Source organism: Eucalyptus grandis, chromosome 5, assembly GCF_016545825.1.
Source record: "Eucalyptus grandis isolate ANBG69807.140 chromosome 5, ASM1654582v1, whole genome shotgun sequence".
Taxonomy (NCBI): Eukaryota; Viridiplantae; Streptophyta; class Magnoliopsida; order Myrtales; family Myrtaceae; genus Eucalyptus; species Eucalyptus grandis.
In genome coordinates this window covers 57637084-57656671 of record NC_052616.1, presented here as the reverse complement: position 1 = coordinate 57656671, position 19588 = coordinate 57637084, and the positions used below count along the sequence as shown (strand labels likewise).

Below are 19588 nucleotides of genomic sequence, written 5' to 3'. Positions count from 1 at the left end.
AATTTTATATTATATCTTATTTTCTTCTTCTCCAAGAGTTGTAAGTTTACATATAAAGAAGAATATTATATAGTTGTTATTGTCTTCTTTACATTGATATTTTGACTACAACAAACAGTTTGTGTATTCTCTGGATTAATTTCCAACAATCTTAAGGCGATTAGATCACTAACTGTTTGTTGTTCTTGTCAGATTATTGAGATGGTTGAAAATAATCAAGTGCCATTCAATGTCCATAATGTTTCAGGAGGTGTTCCTATGGTCGATTTGACCGTTGCTATGGAAGATGTTCAACCCTCAGGGTTTGAATTTGTAGTAATCAATGCTACGGGCCCTTGGGCCAACACCAATTTTGGTGGTGCGGGTGCAAGTCATACGACCGTATGCCCTGGGCCTGTTTTTCGAATAAAGTATAGGCCAAATGGCTTTTGGCTTTGTTTCTGGAGGGATGGTTCAACGAACCTTGCCTACTGTGATGGCAACGCCTCCATTTACAGCTAATGAGAGATTGTCTGTTATGGTGATGTCCGAAGCATCTCTAGTGTCGAACACTAATGGCTGGTGGCTAGACACGGGTGCCACAAATCACATATGTGCAAATAAACACATGTTCTCATCTTATGAGATGGCCGAAGAAGACGAGAAGCTTTATATGGCTAACTCTGCATCAGCAAAGATTGCCGGAAGAGGAAATGTGATCCTGAAGTTTACATCTGGCAATGAGGTCGCCCTGCTGAATGTGCTGCATGTACCAGAGATTCGGAAAAATCTAATTTCTGGCCCTATACTTGTCAAGAAGGGTTTCAAAGTTGTATTTGAATTTGACAAGTTTGTACTTTCCAAATGAGGGATGTAAGTGGGGAAATGGTACTTGTGTAATGACCTGTTTAAGGCCAATGTGGCTGTCATTGATGTAAACTCAAAGTATGTGTACCCAAAGACTATTAATAAAGAAAAGTCTTCGCCTTTACACTGTTGTGTCTCCTTATCTATGGCATGGTAGATTAGGACATGTAAATTATGGTACAATGAAGAGAATATCAAACTCGGGGTTAATCAAGATTTGAGTTGGATGCCCGTTACAAGTGTGAGACTTGTGTTGATGCCAAGTTTGCCAAGAAACCTTTCAAATCCATTGAAAGAACAAGTGAACCTCTACAATTAATCCATAGTGATCTATGTGATTTAAAGTTTGTAGAAAGTAGAGGTGGAAAGTACTTCATCACATTTGTGGATGATTGTACTAGATTTTGCTATGTTTATTTACTAACTAGCAAAGATGAGACTATGAGCATGTTTGTCAAGTATAAAACTGAAGTTGAAAACCAACTTGATAAACGAATCAAAGTGCTTAGGTCCGAAAGAGGAGGAGAATATAGTTCAATCAATTTCAAAGAGTTTAATGCTGGTTTTTGAATAATTCTTCAAACAACTGCACCTAATACTCTACATCAAAATGGAGTTGCTGAATGATTGAACAAGACACTAAAGGAGATGGCTAACGACATGCTTTTGAGTTCAGGTTTACCTCAGAACTTGTGGGGGGGAGCAATTTTAACTGCAAATTATATTCTTAATAAAATACCCCACAAAAAGACAGTAAAACTCCATACGAGAGTTATGGAATGGAAAGTTGCCATCCTACAATTTTCTAAAAGTGTGGGGGTGCTTGGCCAAGGTGGCGATTCCTCCTCCAAAACAAACTCGGTTGTGACCTAAAACGGTGGATTGCATATTCATCGGTTATGCTCAAAATAGTAGCGCATATAGATTTTTGGTTCATAAATCTGAAAATGCGGAAATTCATGTCAATACAATCCTAGAATCAAGGGATGCTAAATTTTTTGAGGATATATATCCTAAAAAAGAAATCAAGGAGAATTTTCTCGAGAAAAGGCTTAGAGAATCGAGAATGAGAATGATGAAGTTGTGGCCAAAGAAGCCGAACTTCGAAGGAGTAAAAGGTCTCGAATCGAAAAATCTTTAGGACCTGATTTTCTAACATACATGTTAGAAGGTGAGCCCCAAACATATAAAGAGGCAATGTCATCTCCAGATGCTCCTTTCTCGAAAGAAGTTTGACAATGAAATCCATTCTATCCTAAGTAACCATACTTGGGAATTGGTTGATCTTCCACCTGGAAATAAACCAATTGGATGTAAATGGATTTTCAAGAAAAACTAAAAGCGATGGTTCCATTGATAAGTACAAGGCTCGGCTTATAGCCAAAGGGTTTAGACAAAAAGAGGGTCTTGACTACTTTGATACTTATTCACCCGTCACAAGAATAAAATCGGTAAGGATGTTGATTGCTATAGCTTCGCTATACAATTTGCAAATACATCAAATGGATGTGAAAACCGCATTCTTAAATAGTGATCTCGACGAAGAGATTTATATGGAACAACTGAAGGGTTCAAGGTCAAAGGACAAGAACACAAAGTGTGTAGACTTGTCAAATCATTGTATGGACTTAAACAAGCTCCTAAGCAATGGCATGAGAAATTTGACCGGGTAATGATTCAAAATGGGTATAGAATCAATGAGTGTGACAAATGTGTGTACACTATGTCCACTACAGTTGGATATGTACTTATTTGTCTATATGTTGATGACTTGTTAATTTTTGGAGATAACATTGAGGTCATCAAAATCACCAAGAACATTCTCAAGAAGAACTTTGAGATGAAAGATTTAGGTGTTGCGGATGTTATACTCGGCATCAAAATGCTAAGGAATTCGATGGCTTAGGTTTAACACAATCTCATTACATTGAAAAGGTATTTGAGAGATTTAAAGGATTCGGCATTAAAGATGCAAACAATTATTTTCTTCCACACCTAACTTTAAGAAAGAACACCGGAAATAGTGTTAGACAGCTAGAATACTCTCAAGTAATCGGCGGCATCATGTATATCATGAATTGCACTAAACTCGATATTGCGTACTCGGTAAGCAAACCGAGTAGATATACCAATAACCCAGTCATGAGCATTGGAATGCTTTGATGAGATTATTAGGATATTTGAAAAGGACAAAAGACTATGTTCTACAATATGGCAAATATCCAATTTGTTTTGGAAGGTTATTGTGATGCAACCGGATTTCGATTCGATGAATCGAAATCGACTAGCGGATATGTGTTCACGCTAGGAGGTGCTTTCTGCAGTGTCATGGAAATCCTCTAAACAAACTATAATAACACGCTCTACAATGGAATCGAGTTTGTTGCTTTGGATAAAGCACTGAAGAAGCGAAATGGCTTCGACATTTTTAGAAGATGTTCCAATGTGGCCAAAACCTATGCTTGCAATTTGCATACACTTGTGATAATCAAGCGGCAATTGCAATGGCACATAATGTGATTTATAACGGTAAGTCTAGACATATTCGTTGTAGACATAACACCGTAAGGCAGTTGCTCTCAAATGGAATAATTTCTTTAGACTTTGTAAAGTCAAAGGAAAATATTGCGGATCCGTGACAAAAGGTTTGTCAAAGAGCGAGATAAACTGCGCATCGAGGGAATGGGTTTAAGAGCCTTAACCCAATAAAGAGATTCCAGGGGAAACCTAACCTATGCGATTGGAGATCCCATGGTCTAGGTTCAATAGGACAACGCAAATTTTGGAAACTCTAGTGTAAGCACTATCTACCATTCCTATGATGCATCGGTGCTTTCCTACAGCGTTATTAAGGGTACGCTATGCGTTTAATGATTCCTATAATTTGGAATATAACATCCAAGTGAGATATGGTAGGATGTCTTTAATAGGAATGCACCTATATCCGTGGAGCTGGCCGACTCTATGAAAATCTTTAAAGGCTAGATTTTCTAAAGCACGCATGAATCCCGAGAGGTTCAAGGCCGAAAGAATGAACACAACCGAGAACCAATCTTGAATTGGAAATACTCCGTGTGAGGTTTATTGTCTAGGCTTACACAAACAACTCAAGTCGATTCAAGGCTTAGTCCATCGACTAGTTAAGTAAGTCCGATAGACTTTCACTAAAGAAGGTTCAAAGCGAAAGCTACCTATCTTGATGCGGTTTATTTCAACAAGCATGCTCAGATTCCTTCAAGTCAAAAATGTTTTGTTGATCCATTAATGTGGGAGATTGTTGTAATTATGGTTATAATTATGGTTAATGGATCAACGGAAGCCAATAAATTAAGATACGTTTTTTCTGTTCATGTATCTCTTTTTGGATTCATGAATTTCCTATACTTTTATATTCATGAATTTCCTAGATTCATGTATCGTTTAGTTCATGTATTTATTGAGCTCATGAATCTGTTGAATTCACGTATCTTTGTATACATGAATCTCTTGGATTCACGTATTTCTTTATTCATGAATCTCGTGGATACACGCGTCTATTTAATTCATGTATCTCTGTAGTACATGAACTAAAAAGCTCTATGCTTCATATAGTTTTTTGGTTTTCCCGATTCGATTCCAAAAAGAGCTTTGATGTCCTTTCTACTCTTCTGTTTTTCCTGAGTGTGCTGGTTCAATTAAACGGTTCGACAGAGTCCTGTTTGCATAGTACTAATCCAAACAGGTTCGAGGTGTTGTATCTTGGGAGGCATAGTTCGTGAATTTGCATGGCACTTTTGGTAGGAACTAATCGCCTTAAAGAGATTCGGTTATCCGTACCTCACCTCCAATTTTATATTATATCTTATTTTCTTCTTCTCCAAGAGTTGTAAGTTTACATATAAAAAGAATATTATATAATTGTTATCGTCTTCTTTACATTGATATTTTGACTACAACAAACAGTTTGTGTATTCTCTGGATTAATTTCCAACAGCACTGAATATTTAGAAACCTACCAATCCGTTTTGTCCACTCTTATTGTTGGAAAACACTTGCAAGGGAGGAGATTCCAAAAAGGTCAATGCACTTGGACCGAAAAGAAGAAGGTTTAAGCATGCATGTGCATTCTTGATTTACTGCAAATATAAAATAAAATAAAAATTACTTTTACGGTGAATATTAAAGAACAGTCCCCATTGACGATTGGATCAACAGTCACTACTTTTTTACTTGAGCAAAGTTGCTACAGGGCAAGTGTGCAGTAGATATTCAAACTGTTCCCAGATCAAATACTAAGCCCGACTAATGGGGCTGGAAGCGTATTAAGAAACACAATTGGAAGCCAACAGGCCAATGTGTTTAATAATTGCAAACCGTCCCTTGGTATTGTCCAAACAAACTCTCTCTCTCTCTCTCTCTCTCTCTCTCTCTCTCTCTCTCTCTCTCTCTCTCTCTTCGTGCAGCACAAATATGCATGTTCATTATTCATCAAAAAACAACTTACACTCAAGAAATTGATTAGCTGAGAAATGTTCATTAATAAAGGGAAATGATGAGGGTAGAATTCATCACTGGGGTTCTGTCCAACTTGCCCAGATAAATAATTGCAAATCACCATCGGACAGCGAGACAAACGAAACAAGGCAATCAAAACTCACAACTTTATCAACACGCTTGCAGTTAAGAAATTGATTAGTTATAAAATAGTTTATAACATCTGTCGGAAACGGTGAAGAGGACAGACATGTGTACCACGGTATTGGATACCGTAGGAGGTCAAGGTATTCATAGTGAAAATTAATTTTTAAATGATGATATTGGTAAAGAGCCACATGAATCATCTTCATATAATTATTCTGCAATGACCTGGCTCTGTGACAAATGCGGTGCGTTGTGCTGCCGTAAACTAGGACGTTTTCCTCAAACCCTTCCCATCAAATAAGGACAAGCTTTTTTTAGTGAGCAATAATTTAAATGAACACGCCCAAAATATTCTCCTTTCTTGCTTGCAAATGTGTGGAAAGATAATAATATTTCTTTTTTTAAGCTATGATTCGTCCAAGATAAAAACGTAATCATAAGGGGCGAAGTAATAATTTTTCATCGCCATACAAATTTTCTTTATGTTCACAAAGAATAAATTTATTTATGGAATGCATCTAGCTAATGGACGCGTTGTGGATAGGAATCATAGGATCTTCCACTGTTGTTGAAAAAACATGCCTATTTCATTTGACACTGTGAAATCATGTGAAGCTACTCTTTCAGTTAATTTGGCCTTTTCATAAGAAATAAATTTCACTTAAATCATTTGAGTGCTTGGTATGATCAGTTCCCTTGAATCCAGAAACAAACAAACAAGAACAAAAAAAAAAAAAAAAAAAAAAAAAAAAAAAGCTTGAAAGTGAATAATTTATATATAAGATTTAACGGAAACCAAAGGTTCCGAAACCTGATTTAATCAACATAATCTTGGAGTATAGACAACCTCGCTCTTCCATCATTTTCTTTTTTTAGTATCATTACTCAATAGTAAAGATGAAGCTCAAACAAGCCACCACAAAGCCCTCGGCAGTTATTTTAACACTAGATTTTATTTCCCAAATATATATAAAAGATTAGACTGTCAAAAAGTTACATTGATCATATCAAAAAAATTATATATGACCAAAAAATATATATATATATATATATTTTTTTTAATTAGACTGTCAAAAAGTTACACTGATCATATCTAAATTTTTTATAATCATACCTGATCTTTAGCTGCACCTTTTATTTACAAGTTGTCATTGTTAATTCTAACTTAATTTTGATGATTCCAAAACTCAATTTTCTATATTTGTAAATGCTACAACCTATATGAATATGTTTTTCTGCAAGTTTGTGATACTGGCAAGGGTTAGAGAAGACCTTTCCCTATCTGAAAACAAGTTTGGTACTTGGCCAAGTAATAGCCGAATAACTGGCTAAATCAACGAGAAATATAATATCTTTTTATTACCTTTTGATCTTTATAAATATTACTATAGTTTCATTTAACTAAATTCAGTGACGTATAAATGCCTAGAGTGACGAATATCGAAGCCTCTCAAATGAGTTTGTGCTGCAATTATTTTACCCATTTTGTTACTTCTTCCTTCTTCTTTTTTTTTTTTTTTTTTTTTTTTTTGCTTTTGGGTTTTGTAGGGTAAAATTAATGCAACCAAATTACCAAACAAAAGGTTGAATTTGAAATAAGAGCTGATAGCATACGAAAGGTAGATATGATAATGACACACTTACCAGGAGTGGCTTCACTGTAAGGATGCAACGGGAGCTGAGATCTATGGCTTCACTCTGACTTGTCTGCAAGATGAACGAAGGGTAATGCAGGCCAAAAGTTGATAATACCATAATATGAGTGGACATATCAGCATGAGGCAACAACAAGTTGTCACCGTCGAGGAAGAGTACAGCGGGGAACTGAAAATTCATTGAAGAGAATTGTAATCGAGGAAGATGTTTCAATACCTTCGGCTTCGACTTGGAATGGCTAGAGGATGAAGGGATTCTTTGCTGAGCTCTTGCCACAATGACTAGGCCCTACTTTCTAGCCAAAAAGAGTGAGCCCGACTAATTGGACCGGCCGTGTGCTGCAACAGAAATCGACAAACCCAATTAGCAATCAACAGGTCAATGTGTCGTTCTCTCGAAACCAGACCTCGGTATCGTCCAAAACCTCCCTCTCTCTTGTCCATTGAAAAAACAATAATTAATATTATGAAAAATTCCAAACTAATATACTTTTAATAAATTTATCTTAAATTAATTTTTTTGATCATCAAAAATCTCAAATTAATATACTTTTGATAAATTTACGAGCTAGTATTTTTGTGAAAAATTTATCTTTTATTAATTTCCTTTAGATTTTATTGTCAAATTGTTGAATTGGATGTCGCGTGTGCTAGTTATACCAATTTTCTGATTTTTTATGATATTAATCTAATTTAATAAAGGTTAAATATTTGTTACAAATATATCAGTTTTTATTATTTTTGTAATCATTTAGGGTACATTTGTTATAACTATTGCAGTTTGGGGTTTTTTATGGTTAAAAAATTAATTCAAAATAAATTTATCATAAATTTATAAATTTTTCGTGATATTAATTATTTTCTTAATATTTCAAAGCTTAATATATTTCTTTTCATTTTTGCGATTTTGCAAGAAAGCAATAAGTACTTTATAAAGAGATAGTTAACAAACAACATCTGACAGCTGGTACTTGTTTTGATGTTTGTACCATTCAGCACTTGGATTTGATCGAGGCTACAAATTAAAAGATGTCATGCACTTTTTATATAGCTGGTAATTGTTTTTGACGTCTGTACCATACACCAATTATTTTGATAGCTAGTACGTTCGAAAGCAAGACAGATGCGGTGTCACCCATAAATTAAAAGAGAATTTCTTCAAAACGGCTGCATCTGAATGTGAGAAATTCTAAATTGTAGGACAGCATTGCATCAATTAAAATTTTGGATACTATTACTTTATCTTAAAAAAAGGAAATACGGTAAGGCTATTTTTACTCTCTCTTTGGTTTGGTATACATATCTTATTATCAATTGACTAAAATATCCTTCTACGTTCAGGAACAAGGTTAGTCACCAATTCACCCTACTCTGTTTTTTCTCTCTCATCTCCTCTTCACCTTCTATGTTTATTGTTAATAGACTATATATTTTTCTATGTTTGAAAATAAATTAATCATCAATTAACCATACTTTTTGTAATTTCTGATGGATTAAATTTTGTAAAATTGTTAAGTTTGTAATTTTGGTCTACAGATGACTACTCTGCTTAAATTGTTAATTCTTTAATGTAGCTTTTCTATTCATCTTAATTATAATGGGATGACGCGAGACGATTTTTATATTGAGGATTATGGACCCTACTTTTTTACTTGAACAAAGTTTGCATCTTCCTAACTCCCTCTCTCACACGCTCAGACGCAAATACAAATACCCATGTTCGTTGTTCTTTAGTAAAAAAACTTGCAATTAAGAAGTTAATTAGTTGAGATTGTATAACACAAGGACGAAACGATGAGGACAAAAATCATCATGGCGTTTCTGTCCGACTTGTCCGATCAATAATTGCGAATGACCATTAGACAAACAAAAACAAAACAAGACACCATAAAATCACAACTTTATTAACACACAACTTGGTATTAAGAAATTAATTAGTTGAGAACTAGTGTGTAATATTAGAGGGAAACAAAATGATGAAGAGAAACAGATATCACCGGGTATCTTGATCACCAAGCGCGTCGCGCGCCATCGGCTCGACGAGATGCCTAAGCTAGATCTAAAAGTTCGTGTTGAGAAAGTCCGTCTCCCGAGCTCCGATCGATCGTCTACTCGCCATTTGGGTGTCACGCGGAGGGTCGAGACAGGAGAGACGGCGCTGGGGAGGCCTCGGTCGAGCGGCTTCCACCGGCCATGTCTGGCCAAGCCAGATCTCGGCCGAAGTAGGGGAGGCCGAGCTGGTTCTTGGCTGGCGACGGTGGTAGGCCGCGAACTGGCCCTCGGCCTGGGCTGGCCAAGACGTTGTTGGGTTGGGTGCGTGGCCAGCCCGATGCGAGCGGTGGCACTCGCCGCGGCCGCCCCCGTCGGGGCGAGGTCGATAGAGCGCTGCGAGAGGCAGGGGGAGGAGAGCAAGTCGGATCTGCCTAGGTACCGCATCGGATGCGGGTCGGAGTGGATCGGGGTCAGGTCTTTAGGGTTTGGTATTCGGGCTGGGATGATTTAGGCATATTGGGCTTATCCTGCTTTAATGGGCCAGGCTTAGTTCATTTCGTTTTTAAAGGGTTGGGCCTTTCTCTCTAAGCTGGACTGGGCCCGTGTTTCAGGTCCATATGGGCCAATGGTTGGTGACTCGGGTCGGTTCCAACACGGGTTTTATTGTATATTATAATGTTATTTTAATATTAAAAATTATATTTTAGAAGACATATGAAAAGGGGATCATTTTTGTCCCCTTTAATATCATACAAAATTTAATCCATTCGGAATTTTCATCTAGGAAACCTCGTCCTAGATAAAGAAAATGATAATTTTGATTTGTCCTTATCTAATATTTTTGTTATAAAAATCATGGACTACCTAAATTTTTAAAGTCAACTAATCCACATGAATAAATGTAAATTGGGACTTATCAAATACTTCTTGAAAGCATTTTGTTGGAAGAGATAAGGAAAACTCGTGTTCATGGTTCCTAAAAGATGAACAAACATGTAGCGTAATACATGGGGGGTTGAATGTGGAAATCAACTTAATTTTTTTAAACACTTTAAAAGTATTCTGCAATACTACTTTTCATTAGGTTGGAGAAACGTTCCATCATGAAAGGAGTTATGAAGCGTGCCCAAGGAAAAAAGTCACAATTTCTTTGCAATTGGAACTCGTAGGGGTGAGGAAACTTTCGAACCGAGTAATGCTATGGTCAACCTTCGGCAATCGAAAGAAGTATGCTTTCAAATTGGTCTTTCGCTAATAGACGTTGTCTAATATTTGGTCTTTCAATAAATGATGTTGTACTCGGCACTTAGGTCTTTGGCAAAAAAAAATCGATACATACATTAGAGACAATGTATTCATACAAGAAATTATGGGGGTGGTGTGGTCCTGTGAGCTAAGACGTTATCCGCAAACCCATCCCATTTAATAAGGACATTTTTTTTTATTAATGAGCAATAATTTACATTAGCTCTCCATTGGATGCCCCTTTCTCACTTAAAAATGTGTGGGAAAATACTAATATTTTATTATTAATTACTTCATCGCCATATATATTTTCTCATACTAAAATGAATTTATTTATTAATTAGTCTATGAATGAAAATATACAGCTAGTCTGACGGCTCATAGTTACAAATTTCTCTTTCTGCACACTTCCAAATCAGCAATCTATTTGTGGATCCTCTCACATAGTATAAAGGACAAAGCAGGGTTAGAGCAACGATGTCCAAATTCCCGTGGATATAACTTTCATATACCCTTGCACTTTACTTTGGCATCATCGGATGAAAGCTCTAATAAATTAAGAGCAAGCTCATCCAGTAAAGAAATTTTTGTGCATAGATATGAGAACCAAAGTTGAGGTCCCTTAAGTAAAGATTCTCCCCTATCCACCTTTTAAAGTCAGTTATTCCAAAGGTCAAAGGTAAATGTTTCAAGAACTACTCTAGAGTGAGGATTGGTATGCGATTCCACCATGTCCAAACAAACTAACAGTTCATACCAATTGGTTCCGAATAGAATAAATGTATTAAGAAAAAAAAAAGCAATATGTGTGACGATTATTTTTAAAAAGTAATGTGAATTTATATGCTTTAAAGGATGTAAAGTGTTATGCAATGAGAAAAACTCAAATGTTTTTCATCTAATCAATTATAATAAACTAGAGAATGAAGGTGGGGCTTTTCTAGAGAAGCAATATAGAGATAAAATTTACTATGATGGGATTTGTGTTTTAGAATAAGTTACCTTGAAATAGATCAAGTCATGTCTGAGTCTCAAAAGGCAATACAATCGGAGGATTAACTTCACGCCTCAACCTATAGTCATCAAAGTAACTATCTCAGAACAAGAAGGAGCATCTCGGTGATTTCTTAGGATTTGCATAGTGTTTCTTACCAATGCGGTTTCTCCTCTTCAAGCACAAGCCAAACAAAGCTTTACTTCTTCTCTTGCCCCAAAGGATGAAAAAGTAATATGTGAATTTGTACTGCGCAACAAGTAAAACTCAAATATTTTTCATACCATCAATTATAATAAACTAGAGAATGAAGGTGGGGCTTTTATGGAGGAGCAATGTAGAGATGAAATTTACTATAATGAGTTTTGTGTTTCCGAATAAGTTACCTTGAAACAAATCAAGTCATGTCCAAGTCTTGAAATGCAATATGGTCGGAGGTTTAGCTTCACACATTAATCTGTAGTCATCAAAGCAAATATCTCAAAATGAGAAGGAGTGTATCAATGATTTCTCAAGATCAGCGTGGTGTTTCTTACCTATGCAGTTTCTCCTCTTCAAGCACAAGCCGAACAAAGCTTTACTTCTTCTCTTGCCCCCAAAAGATGAAAAAGCAATTTGTGAATTTGTATGCTTTAGGGGATGTAGAGTGTCACGCGACAAGTAAAACTCAAATGTTTTCCATCCTGTAAAATTTTAATAAACAAGAAAATGAAGATGGGACTTTTCTAGAGAAGTAATGTAGAGATGAAATATACTATAATGAGTTTTCTGTTTCAGAATATGTTTTTTTCAAAACAAATCAAGTCGTGTTCGAGTCTAAAAAAAAAATACAATTGGAAGATTACCTTCATGTCTCAATCTATAGTCATCAAAGTAAATATCTCAAAACAAAAAGGAGCATCTCGGTGATTTTCTTACCGGCGTGATTTCTCCACTTCAAGCACAAGCCCTCGCCTCCTAAAGTAAGCTCGAATTCTTCTCTTGCCCTGAAGGTTGAACTAGAAACGCTTGGTATATACGAAATCTTGTGATGCACTGATGGTTGCTTTCTCTATAATGAGGCAAATTTACTTCTTTGACCCTTACCATTTTTACCAAGACTTCCAAAACAATCCCTTCCTCTTAATCAGCCTCTAGATTTTAAGGATGTTTTCTTGGGTCACTTTTGTGATTGGCCCACGTGGCCACAGATATCGAAGTGAAAAGAACATTTAAGAATGATGAATGACGAGGACCGAACACATCACGTAGTCCTCCACAATTTCTCTTCCTCCATGATTGTCCTTTTCTTGTACCATCAACAGCGACATGTGCTTCTGCTGTGTTCAGAAAATTTTAAAAAAGAAAAAGAAAAGAAAGAGAGAACAATGACTAGTGTATTTCTCATGGTTTTGTTCCTTCATCTACGCGTCGATCGCGAACGCTTCAAATACCAAAAATGAGTTTTGATTGAAAACTGAAACACACATATCGAAGCACATCCATACCCAGTTCAATGGTTTTCTCCGATCTCCTCCACCTCCTCTCCTTCTATCTCTCCACTGCCATTCACGTCCTCAAGAACCTGCTCACATTTCATGACCTTCACAAGACGCCACTTCTTATCGCTCATTGACACATTCCTGTCACAAACGCTCAGTCCAATCCCAAGCTGTCATTGTCGATGAAGAAGAAGATGGTGAATAGAAAAGAAAAAGAAAAAGGAAGAAAAAAAAAAATTCTTGGACGTAAATGCCCAGAGCAAAGCTTGGGACTATTTTGAAACAACTTTTTTTATTCCATACTCTTCTTTCAGACAAAAAGTCCCACTGTGAATTCTCAATTTGAAAAATACTCTCACTTCAAATCTTTATTTGAAAATTTTATGTACATTTTATCACACTAGTCTGCCCAACAATTTACTGGATGCTTAGTGTGATCACTTTCCTTAATTCAAGACTATAAAGTGTTGTGAGAAATATCAAAAAAGTCTCAAACTTGACATAATTCAATCATAATTTCTTTATATATGTCAATTTAATTCTTAGTTTTTTTTATAATTTTATTAATTCAGTACATTCGAAACGGCCGAAACTAATATGGAGGGAGGCCAACCGGCCGTTACAATTTTTTAATAGTATTTTTGAATTTTTATTTTTATTTTTCCTTTTTCCATTTCTTTTCCTTTTTTTCTCTTCTTCCTCCTTTGGATTCTTTTCTCCGCTGTGGCCTGTGAGGCTCACCGGCTACTGGGCGAGGGCCCTCGCCGTCGCCGACGGTCGCCTGGCCTCATTTAACCTCGCCCACGGATTGCGAAGAAAGCAAGAGCAGAACGAGGAAATTCGACCCCAGGACGAGAATCGAACCTTGAAGCAGGGACGCGAGCAGAATTCGAATCACAGGCGGAACCGGAACATTTCCAAGAATGCAACGCGATTTCAGCGAAACGGAAAAAACCACACTTGTACCCACCCACCTGCGAGTCCTTGGAGAACGGTTTGGGAAATTGAGGCGAGGAGCGAGAGATTATGGAAGTGAGAGGAAGCGAGAGAGAGACTCGAGGGGATGGAATGCACTGGAGGAGATCGAGAGAGCTCCGGGTGCTAACCGAGAACAGGAGGAAGAAGACAGAGTGGAGGAGCGAGAGATTCTGGAAGAGAGAGGAAAGGGGACTTCCTCCTCCTTCAAGAGGCCGGCGAGCCTTGCCAGTGGCAAGGCTCCCATCACCCTAGGCAAGGCCATGGCGAGGCTGGCCTCGCCCAGATTTGGGGAGGCCATTGGCGAGGGTGGGTGAGGTCAGGTGAGGGCTTCGTGGCCCCTGCCTAGTGGCCATTGAGCCTTGCTAGAGCCTCACCAGCCAAGAAAATAAGTGAAATAATAAAAAGAGGAAAAAGAAAAGAAAATTTTGAAAAAGATAAAAATCGCAAAATGAAATAAAATATCATTAAAAAACTGTCACAATAACAGTATTGACTGAATGATTTGCATCGTTTGGCATTCACGTCAATGCAAATTGACTCAATTTGGCCGGATTTTACAATTACAAAAAATTTATGACTGAATTAATAAATAAATAAAAATTATATTTGAATCGACACGATTTTAATAACTTTAGAATTTTTTTGGTAACATTTTTCACAAAGCGTTTGAAGTGTTCTTTTATCGAGTGCTCGTATGACACGAAAACAAAGACCACATTCGACATTTGGGATACAAAGAAGTACGAAATAACTTTTAAAGGAGGAGCTCGAGTATCAATTGATAGGGGCCTGCATGGTCTGAGCAAACGGTTCCCACCTTAGAATCACGAACCGCTCACTAAGGACTGATTCTGAAAAATTAGAATCGAAAATCGCCCATTAGTTACACGGTCTGGCTCCTAGGTGGATTCATAGAACCGGTCTCACCAAAGATCAATGAAATATTGCCGATCTAGACTTGCGCCACCAAAAGCCAACAGCCAACATTAAGTGTTACTCAAACAACGATAAGGAGGTCAAAAACGTTCTAGTACCTATATGTGCTCCTTTTAGACCGCTTTTCTCCTTTAGGTAAAACAACCCTCTTGAAGTCTCATGTTTCCCCCATGAAAAATTTCGGATTCGACGCACGCTTTCGAATTTTTATATCACCACCTCAAGTGTAGCTTGCATTGATGGGTTGAATCGAGAGCGAGTTTGAAAAAAATTCACATCGAGTTATGTGGGAAACATACCAATGGCGTGATGGGTGTTTGTTAGAATCTAAAATGGAGAAGCTATTATGCTCGAGCTCAGTCAAATATTTTAGATTTACTAATTTTTAATTTTTTAATATTAAAAATTAATATATTATTATAATATAATCGCCGATACGGGTGGACGGATGGACGGATCCGCCCATGGAACTGGGAATTAGACAATTCCCTTAAGAACCACATGTTCTTGGTGAATTCGGTCTAGTTTCGGACAGTCCGAGCGGGTCCCGATTCCTTTACACACCCCTATCAATTGACAATTGTTAAGTCTGGTTTTAGAGACTTAAGCATGAGTAGGAGAAACCTAGTGCACATGCGAGGCAGGAAATTAAGAAAATCTCACATTGAATAGTTGGAGTGAATAGGATAGGAGCAATTGATAATATTTTATGAGCCCATAAATTTTCCAAAAGAGGTGTGTTTTTTTTTCTTTTGGTGAAGGTAATAATATTAATGAGAATGGACAAAAGTACAAAAGATCGGATCCAAACAAGCACTCTTAACAAAGGAGCAAGAGTGACGGGGATTCGATAAAAAAGCCCGAGGGCGCCAACAAGAAACATAGAAGCTAGGAAGCCAACAAACAAAACGAAACAACAGGAACCCCTACCCTCCCCAACCCTCTAGCCCTCAAAAGCTGAAGGTGAAGAACGGAGATGGAAGGAACCCGCAACTTCAAGAACAAGAGCAAACTGAAACAACAACAAGCTAAGGAGAATTAGCTACAGAGGAGAAGATCATGGGGTCGAATCCCCACCCCCTTTGCAGTCTTTTGTTCCTCGGAGAAGGAAGAACTTCCGTGAATGTGAACGCTTTGTCCTTAACCACCTTGATTAGGTGATTTTAAGGGCAGGGACCACCAAGGATTCACCCCTGAAGATAATCGCATTCCTCTTCTTCCAAATGAGATGGCACAAAGCACCGAAAGAGAATCGAACTATCCTGTGGTAAAAATCCTTCCCCATAAGGAATTTCCTGGCCCAAGTGAGCACCTCTCTCCAACATCTATTCCTCCATGGCAAGTTACATCTGGTAGCCCAAAAGAAGGCCAGTGAGGCAGAGATGCGACACCGGAAGAATAGGTGTTCGATTGAGTCCGGTACTTCACTACAAAAGGCACATAGATTAAAATCAATTCGGCCCTGATTTAACAACATCACCTGAGTGGGAAGACGGTTTTTAGATATAAGCCACATAATAAACTGATGGCGAGGGACTATATCAATATCCCAAATCAAAGGAGCCCAGTCCACCCGATCTCTCTTGATTCTAATGGCATTCCATGCGAATGCGACCGAGAAGGAGGCTGATGGATCGCCACACCAAATAAACTTGTCATTATAAGACTCCAGAGTCAGTAAAGCTACGCCCCATCTGATTAATATCCGAGAGAATGAGTCGCCTAACGGGGTGAGGTGTGTTTATTAGGAGTGTTGACAGCCAAAAATAATTCAAGTCCTTATAAGCCGATATGGTGTTAGTACTGAGTTGTTGGAGTAATCGATAGGTCTAATCACTAATCAATAAGACTAGTGTTATGTTACCAATGAAAGTGTCGCTAGGTGATGATGGACCAAAAGAGTTGCCGACATATGATGGCAAATGATCGATTATGTTATGAAAAGATGTAAAGTGAAGATTGTATAAGAATTTTTTACCAATGATTAAGCTGGATGGGTAGTTGAAATAACCAAGGATTTGTACAAGATTACGAAAAGCCAAGCTTGACTAGTAATGAACACTTACACAATTTATCAATTTCAGTTTATCAATTTATTAATTATATCCTCAATACTTTAAATTAGCTTTTACCTTTATTAAGAGTAAGTGGTCATTATTACGCAAATTCATGGCATCATATCAGTACTGTTGAAAGCACTGTAGCAATATTATTCATAATCATAGCAATATTGTAGCTCACTCTAGCAGTGTAGTAGTTTCCTCTCTCAATCGCCATAGTCAACTTTTTTAGATTTGGCAGAAGTTAAAGGTCATAGACGACTCACGGCTAGTTCATCCTATAAACTTTGGGTCCTTCAACTTTAACCTTTGCTATGAAACCTCCCGATTAAACATACTATTGAGATATCATCTTCCTCACATGGAAAGACAAAAGGCAAATAGAATATCAAGTGATTCGAATGGGCTAGTAAATATTTCCCATATAAGCTCGATTGCAAGGGTAGTTGCGAGTCATGATCCCCTCAATTGCTGTTTGACATTTGAATTCCAACGCAAACATAAGGTCGTCCAATACATTCATTTTGTTTTTCCTGAACTCCATGGATATAGTGATTTGGAGATTACAAGACAGCTAAGGCCAATCCACCATGGAAAATTTGTCGGCCTGCCACACATGAACATCAAAGTTAAGAAAAGATGAGCATTTATCTTTATATAGTCCAACTTCAGGACAAAACCAAAAATTCAGTCGATCCACAATCAGGAAAATGTGACATAAAATTGCAGTAAGAGACAATGTAAATCTATAACCAGGAAACGCCACGCATAGCACATGGCTTCACACATAATACTTAGAGGGGAAAAAGAACCAAAGATGGAAAAAGACAATGATAGCGAAAATACATAAAGGAATATCAAAAGATATGCTAATTTAATGTTTATGTATCTCATTTTTGTTGGTGAAGGAATATGAAGACACATATTTTTGTTTCATAACTCTTTCGAAATAATAGGTAACTTTTTTAGTTGACTTTCTATTGATTTCTATTATTTTAATAATATTTTTATAATTTGTAAAATACATACTAATCAGATTATTTATTGTGAGCATATTGGAGATATAACACTGAAACCCTTTCAAAACCTCATGTAAAAGCTTATTGTATTTTTGACTTCGAAAGTTATTCTCATTGGTTATAAAGTGAGAGGAAATTTGTGAAGTAACATATCGTATCGAATTTTTGCAAAGATCCATTCACCACTAATACAATAATCATATCATTATCAATTTTTCCAATTACTGTTATGTTTATCATATATAATTCTAACAAGCTCCATATATAATAATTAAACCATATGTGATAAACTAAAAATGAATTGACAAGATTACCCCCCACTGTAGAGTCCAAAGACACTTTGTTAGTTGTCTTCGTGATTGGCTCCGGTGGCCACGTCAATCCAAGTGAAAATGTACTCTCCCTGCCCCACTAAATGCAATAATCGATACTTTATGTCAGGGTCAAGGTGTGGATGCTGGAAATTATCTTTTCCTTGGCAACTTTAGTGTTCGTGGTGGAAACCACTTTGTCTCTTGCCCCCAAAAAAAAAAAAAATCAGTCCCTTCCCCTAGATTGGCAAGTGTTCCCGCCCGCAGAGACTTCAAGGATAATTGGTCTTCTGCTTAAAGACATGTTAATGAACACTGAGTTCTTTGGTAAAAAAAAAATCTATAGACATATTTCAAGTTGTTCGTACTGGAAATTAACTTTTGTATGATGCCATCCTTTAAAGTCAAGATGTTGAATAGTTATGCTTTGAAGATGATGGATTAATTGAAATTTTTTACTAAAGCAATACCATTTTTGAAACTCTATGGAAATATCTCTGAAGAAACTTGGATGACTTCTAACGCTTGACATGTGTGTCACGGGCTAGTCCGTGACACATGCAACTTCTAATAAGTTTATGGAAAAGATCAATGTCAGATTCAACTCTTAATCACTATGAGAGGGAAGCGCTAGGCAATTCCTAGGAGGGCGAGGTTTATTTTTTGCTTGCCTTGATTCATGATAGCATGAAGTCATTCAAAATAGGAAACTAGCAAAACACCTAAACCTATAATACTTGTATCAATTCAATTATAAATATTTTAATTTAATCAATGTGTTCTAAACCTTTTTACTATTTGCAGATTTAGTCATTTTGGCAAAATTTTAATCAGAAATTGCTTACAAAGCAGTTTTGTTAGTGTCGGTTGCTCTACGTGGCATGGCCAACACTAGCATAAATAACTTTTATAATTTTTTATTATTTATGTATTTCTTGAATTTTTTTATTTTTTTATTTTTTAATATGTGGAATGAATGATGGAGTTGTGTGGTGCTTCTTGTCCATTATTTTTATTTTTCTTAGAACTTCGCTTCACAGAATTTGGAACTCTGTTGAATCTCCACTTCGTGTACTTTGTGAGCGAGGTAAGGAACATCGGAGCGACCCGTTGCTCTTCACGCAATTTCTTTTTATTTAGGATTTTGGCACATCTTTAGGTTAATTTAATAGATTTTGATCAAAATTTTAAGGGAAAATTCCAAATAAGGACCTAAAGTGAATCTATTTTCTCAAATAAGGACCCAAAGTGAACTTTGTGTCATATAAGGACCTGAAGTTGACCCATTGTTTCAAATAAGGACTCGAAGTGAATTTTGTGTTAAATAAAAACCCGAAGTGATCAAGTTAATTTCTATTGAGGACCTTAGTTCGCCGGCAGACATTTTTCAGTGATTAAAATATGGGCAATTTTGTCGAAATTTGTGATTGGAAAAAAAAGGAAAAATTCTA

The 19588-nt window shown here is 36.8% G+C and overlaps 1 long non-coding RNA gene across 2 annotated transcripts; it reads right to left on the bottom strand.

Annotated features, from left to right (window-relative positions):
• Positions 1 to 9390: 9390 nt before the first annotated feature.
• LOC108956445 lies at positions 9391 to 12372 on the bottom strand. 2 transcript variants are annotated; one of them, XR_005551117.1, is made up of 5 exons: positions 12271 to 12372; positions 11889 to 11935; positions 11739 to 11809; positions 11511 to 11601; positions 9391 to 11431 (listed from the first exon to the last, which is right to left on the bottom strand). It is a non-coding gene; the product is annotated as an uncharacterized LOC108956445 (long non-coding RNA). The 2 variants fall into 2 exon arrangements; XR_005551116.1 differs by having other exon boundaries at positions 11889 to 12035; positions 12271 to 12367.
• Between the last annotated feature and the right edge of the window lie 7216 nt (positions 12373 to 19588).